This window comes from Dioscorea cayenensis, chromosome 4, assembly GCF_009730915.1.
Source record: "Dioscorea cayenensis subsp. rotundata cultivar TDr96_F1 chromosome 4, TDr96_F1_v2_PseudoChromosome.rev07_lg8_w22 25.fasta, whole genome shotgun sequence".
Classification (NCBI taxonomy): Eukaryota; Viridiplantae; Streptophyta; class Magnoliopsida; order Dioscoreales; family Dioscoreaceae; genus Dioscorea; species Dioscorea cayenensis.
The window spans coordinates 10,824,265-10,830,439 of NC_052474.1; the positions used below are offsets into that span (position 1 = coordinate 10,824,265).

A 6,175-nucleotide genomic window follows, 5' to 3' on the forward strand; every position below is an offset into this window, starting at 1 on the left:
TATTGTGAACCCTAGGATGTATTTGTTTCTTTGAACCTCTTTATTATGCTTTCAATAAATTGATGTTTATTGTGAGTTCCAACCTTCAATGCTTGATTATATGAACATTTCCCCTAGAGTGACACTAGGGTTGAGAGTTCTTGTTGGTAACCTTGTGAGTGAGAGACACACCACGAGCGTTAGACAAAGCTAGGTTGAAGAGGGTTGAGAGGGTGAGTCGAGAGGTACAGGAGCGTCCCCTTCCCCCTCCGACGTGATAGATTCTACCTCCGTTCCTCGAGTTCTTTACGGTCGTAGTAGAGTGAATGGTCTAAGGGATGAACTTCCGCTGGGGCTTAGTTGCGCGTGCAACGGAGTGAAGTGTTGAGGTGATCTTAGTATCTAGGGCTCAATTGTGGTTAGGGACCTTCCACCTGGACCAAAGGGTTAGGTCTATAATTAGGAAGAGATTTATCACTTGGAATCCCTAGAGCTCATTGCAATTCTATGCGAGTGTGAGGTGTTGAGATTGTTCGATTTCTCCTCCGGGACATGCATAGAGTTAGGCATAGTTGACCTTAGATTTGGGACTATGTAATTAAGGATTTCCACGACTCGCCATTGCATTGATTAGGAAGCTTAATAGAGGGTTCTTGCACTTGAAACACTTATACTAGGCGGAGCATTATCCGTGTACCCCATCTTTATCGATTGCTTTACCCCCTTCTTTACTTTTGCCCTCTTACTTGTTGCTTTTACTGTTGAGAATTGAATCATTGTCATACTCATTATCATTGATCTTTTACATAGCTAAGAATCGAATTAAATATTTTTATTCCCTACTCCCTGTGGATTCGATACCCGCTCACCCGGGATTATTATTTCAACAAACCCGTGCACTTGCGGGATATACGCAAGGGGACCTTGTCATGGTGCCTCTGTTTGTACTTGTTCCAACTGCGGCTCCTGCCCATGCTAAGGCCCCCCTGATTCTCATCATCTCTAAACCGAGGGGAGATGGTACTATCGTCTTCTCGGCCCCCCTAATCATGTCCAGCAAACCCATCCCGATGATGAGTCTAGTAATATATGGACCAGAGAAGAGGGCGCCAATCCTGGCATACTGACCCTGATGCCCTACGTACTATGCCAAGATGTGTCTCAAGTGAATCACATGACTCTGTACCATAGAATACAAGTAAAGCAGCTCTTGTAAGCTGAGTACACCTGTGCTATCACCACAGCCATTCACTGACCTGCTCATAACTTCTTGGATGTATCTATATGCTGGTCTGGAGAGGCATGTCGCCTTAAACACTCCCAACTCATACTGCCCCTGTCCACATAGTGCTCTTTACGCATGTTGTGGAGTCAAACTGTAAGTGTAATCTGTCAGCAACTGCTCATACTCCTCGGTGTCTATGTATACCTCATCATAAAGTCCCAGTTTGATAGAAAACTATGTAACACTCATGCTATGGTACTGGCCGAATGCTCTGAACTAAATAGCATCTATGTTGTCAAAACTAGAGTATGATCTGTCGAACTCAAATAGTGCAAGTACCTCCAGTGTCAACATACGAATGGCCGGCTCATGAATAAGCAACAAACGGCGCCAACTCAACACAGCGAGTAACTATTCAACCTCATCTGCTATGTCATCTGCCAACTAGATCTCTCTCACAGCACTCAGATCAAGAAAATGGGACTGGCCGAACTTGAGTTTTGCCAATCTCTCAAAGCATGCCTGATGGTCAAGAATCGCAAACTCCATATGCTCAGGCTCTAGAGAATACTCACGTGGGCTCTTGCTGTTTTTCTTCTTAGATCTGGGGACCATACTTGCAAGAATTGAAGAAGAATTGATCAAAAGAACTCAAGGATTCAATACTGGAGGAATCCACACTGTCGTGTGGAAATTCCCTCAATATTGATTGAAGGAGATCCTGAGCTTGAACGCACACTTAGAAGAAAAGGGAAAGAACCTGTACAAGAACAGTCTAATTCAGCTGACTTGGAAGTAGAAGAATCTGAAACCATGGCAGGACAGAATGAGCAACAGCGAATATTATCCGATTATACATGACCTTTAGTGTTGGGGACACAATCGAGTATTGTGCGTCCCCTGATTACAGCTCAGAATTTTGAGCTGAAGCCGGCATTCATCCATATGTTGCAGCAGTCCACACAATTCAACGGTTTGGCCGATGAGGATCCAAATAGTCATATAGAGAGCTTTCTCGAGGTGTGCGACATGCTGAAGATAAATGGGGTTACGGATGATGCCATCAAATTGAGAGCCTTCCCATTTTCCCTAAAGGGGAGAGCGAAGCAGTGGCTACACTCATTACCTAGAGCATCGATTACTACTTGGGAGGAGATGGTAGAAGCTTTTCTAGCCCGTTACTTCCCTCCCGGAAAATCAGCAAAGCTTAGAAATGAGATCTCATCCTTTGTTCAGTTGGAATTAGAGTCTCCATTCGAGACGTGGGAAAGGTTGAAAAAGCTCCTGAGGAAATGCCCGCAACACGGATTCCCGAAGTGGATGATTGTTCAAACCTTTTACAATGGTTTGAACCCTAGTACAAGGCAACTCTTGGATGCGGTATCAGGAGGTACCTTAGGTAGCAAGACCCACGATGAGGCCCGACATTTGATTGAAGAAATGGGGTTAAACAGCTAGCAATGGAATGCTAGGGAGAAGAGAAAGGTGGCCGGTCTCCAAGAAATTGATGCGGTAACTTCATTGGCGGCCCAAGTAGAGAATCTGAGTAAGAAGTTAGATCACTTAACTTCAAATAGAGTGGCGGTCGTGACTAATTGCGCTGGTTGTGGTGGAGGACATGCTCCCTCCGATTGCCCGATCTCTATTGGAGATGTTTCTTCAGTGGAAAATGTTGATTTTGTAGGTAATGGCATGAGACCTCAAGGAAATCCATATACCAATGCCTACAATTCAGGTTGGAAGAATCATCCCAACTTTTCATGGAGTAATCAAGCTCCACAAAAGGCCATGGGATCATCAGGTTTCCAACAACAACAAGCTCCTCAAGTGGAAAACAGGGTCTCAGGTTTGGAAACCCGAATGAGTGACCTAGAGAAGCACTTGACTAGATTCATACAATCTGTAAATACAAGGTTTGAATCAGTTGAGTCTACACTTCGCAACCACACCGCCTCTTTGCATAACCTTGAAAATCAAGTGGGGCAAATTGCGAAGTCTCTCTCCGAAAGGCCACATGGAAGTTTACCAAGTAACACAGAAACCAACCCTAGAGAACATGTGAAGGTGATCACTTTGAGAAGTGGTCATGAGGTTGAAGGTAGGCTTCCAAGTGAGAAGCCAAAAGAACATGCACCCGAGGTTATAGAGGTTGAAGAGGGGACAAGCAAAGAGAAAGAGGTGGTACCCCCCACCTTTCAAGCCAAGAATCCCTTATCCCTCTAGATTGAAAAATGACCAAGGGGATGAACAGTACAAGAAGTTCCTGAGTTTGTTCAAGCCACTCCATATCAATATTCCTTTTGTTGAGGCGTTCGCCCAAATGCCTAAGTATGCGAAGTTCTTAAAAGACTTGTTGACAAACAAGAGGAAGTTGGAGGAGAGTGCTTCAGTGGTTTTAGATACTTCATGCTCGGCAGTGTTGCAAAAGAACATGTCGAATAAGAAGAAAGACTCGGGAAGCTTCATCATTCCGTGTAACATTGGCAACCTAGGTAAGGAAATGGCATTGGCGGATTCAGGGCAAGTATCAACGTCATGCCATACACCTTCTTCCAGAAGCTAGGCTTGGGAGAGCCTAGGCCTACTCGGATGACTTTACAGTTGGCGGATCGAACGGTGCGACATCCGAGAGGCATCATCGAAGACGTGCTTGTTATGGTGGACAAGTACATTTTTCCGGTTGACTTTGTAGTGCTAGACGTCGATGAGGATGCAAATGTACCCTTGATACTTTGGAGACCATTTTTGTGGACTTCCAAAGCATTGATTGACATGGACGGTGGAGAACTCACCCTGAGAGTTGGAGATGACAAGCTCACATACCGCCTTGCTAAAGCCATGCGGCATTCTCTTGATTTTGATGACACTTTATACTTTCTAGACACTACTGATGAGCTTGTCGATGAATACATGCAGGAAATGTTCAATCCGGATCCGTATGAAGGTTTGTTCGACCAAGAGGAGGAACATGAAGATGTAATGATTCTTGGGTCGACGGATGAAATACCATCTACCACGGGGATCTTAAAGAAGGTGCTCCGGAGAATGAAGAGGGCTAGAAGACACCACCGGAAATGCTGCAAGGCTGTTGGAGACGTACATGAGCCAAAAATGTTGGATGAACCCTTGCTAGGTCGTCTGAAGCCCGATAATACACACTCTACCCTCAAGAAACTTTGCACATCATGCTTCCAAGCCATGGGTAAGAGGGCGACTTTCATTCATGAACCCCCGTGAGGTAAGACAAGATACGTCAAGCTAATTGACGTTAAACAAGCGCTTCTTGGGAGGCAACCCAAGTGTTTACTATTTTCTTATATTTTAGTTTAGTTCATTTGCATGAATAAATTGTTAAGTGTTAATGTCCTAACTTTTAGATACTTGTGCTACGATGTTATTGTGGGTTTTTAAAATCATCGTGTATTTTTTGAGGAATTGGCGGAAGTTTGGTCGTTTGGGTTTATTTCGTGTTTTCCACTGGTAAAATTTGCATAATAGGGCAGGCTCTGAGTGTGTAAACATGTTCAGAGAATTTTTGCAGAGCCTGTAGAATTTTCTAAGGCATCCAGAGAAAACACATGGGCGTGTGGAATTTCCACACGCCTGTGGAGTTGCACTGCGAGCTCATCCAGAGATGACACAGGGGCGTGCGCCTGTCCCTGTGAGCAACCATGCGACTGTCACACGCCCGTGGGTAATTTCCGCACGAGCATGTGAATTCCTGCAGAGCTGGGCAGATTTTCCCGAGAGCACACAGGGGTGTGGACTCGCCCCTGTGGGCAACCTTGTGAAGCATGCACGGGCGTGGGTAATTTCTACACGCCCGTGTGAAACTCTGCAGAGGAGTTCTCTCTATCCTGAGAATACACAGGGGCATGCAGTAGCCCCTGTGAATTGGGCATGTGAATGTTCACGCCCGTGTGGAATTTCCGCACGGCCGGGTATAACACTTGGTATTTTTCTCGGATGTCCAGAGAAGCCACAGGGGCGTGCGTCTTCCCCTGTGGGTCGGGTGCACGGGCGTGGGTATTTTCCACACGCCCGTGCGAGAGCAGTCAGAGTCGAAGGAGTGTTTTCCTGAGAGCGCACAGGGGCGTGCATGTGCCCCTGTGGCTCTTTTGTAATGAAGTGCACGGGGGTGGATAATTACCACACGCTCGTGTGGATGCACAGAACGTCAAGGGTCGTGAATTCTTTTTAAAGAAGAATCATTTCTCAATCTCTTCACGACCTCTATTCGGCTGAAAACACTCTCCCATCATTCCCCGACATCCTAGCACCAATTTGGTGGATTTTTTCGAGTTTTTCCGGCCGTTTCTCCATTTTCTTATCCCATCTCGTCGGTAAGCCCTATTTATCATATTCTTTGCCAATTCATTGTGTCTATCGATTAATTTGGTTAATAATGCTTCGTTTCTTCAATTAGAACGATGAGTCATGTTTAGAATTAAGCTAGAAGCATTTTTACGTTGTATTTTTTAGATTTTTTTGTTGCGTGTCACAGTGCGTTTTCGACGCCCCGTGGTTTCACTACAGGGCGTCGGAAAATTCTACACGATCGTGTGGATTGCAGATACTATTTTCTCAACTTGTTTGATCGATTTCGCTTTCAAATTTTTGCGATTATGGCACCCTCGATCGAAGAAGCAAGCGGATAAGAGGCCACGTGAGTCATCTCATCGAGCCTCGAGGGAATGAGGTTTGCGATTCCAGAGCATCAGGTTCGCTATGAGCGCCTGTCGAAACTTTGATTCGGGCAGACTCAATTCTTGGACACAACTATACTGCGAGATCTACAGTAGGGAGATGAGCTCGCTGATGAGGTAGAGGATCTTGTTTCAGTAGGTGGTTGGCAATAGTTATTGACGATCAGAGAGCCAACCATCCGAGAGTTTGCATTGGAGGTACTATCATCATTCGAGTTTGATAGATCATACGCAAGCTTCGACAGTTTGGATACCATTCAGTTTA

The 6,175-nt window shown here is 45.3% G+C and overlaps 1 non-coding gene across 1 annotated transcript; it reads right to left on the reverse strand.

Annotated features, from left to right (window-relative positions):
• Positions 1-2,407: 2,407 nt before the first annotated feature.
• LOC120259676 lies at positions 2,408-2,514 on the reverse strand. Its single transcript, XR_005536233.1, has one exon. It is a non-coding gene; the product is annotated as a small nucleolar RNA R71 (small nucleolar RNA).
• Between the last annotated feature and the right edge of the window lie 3,661 nt (positions 2,515-6,175).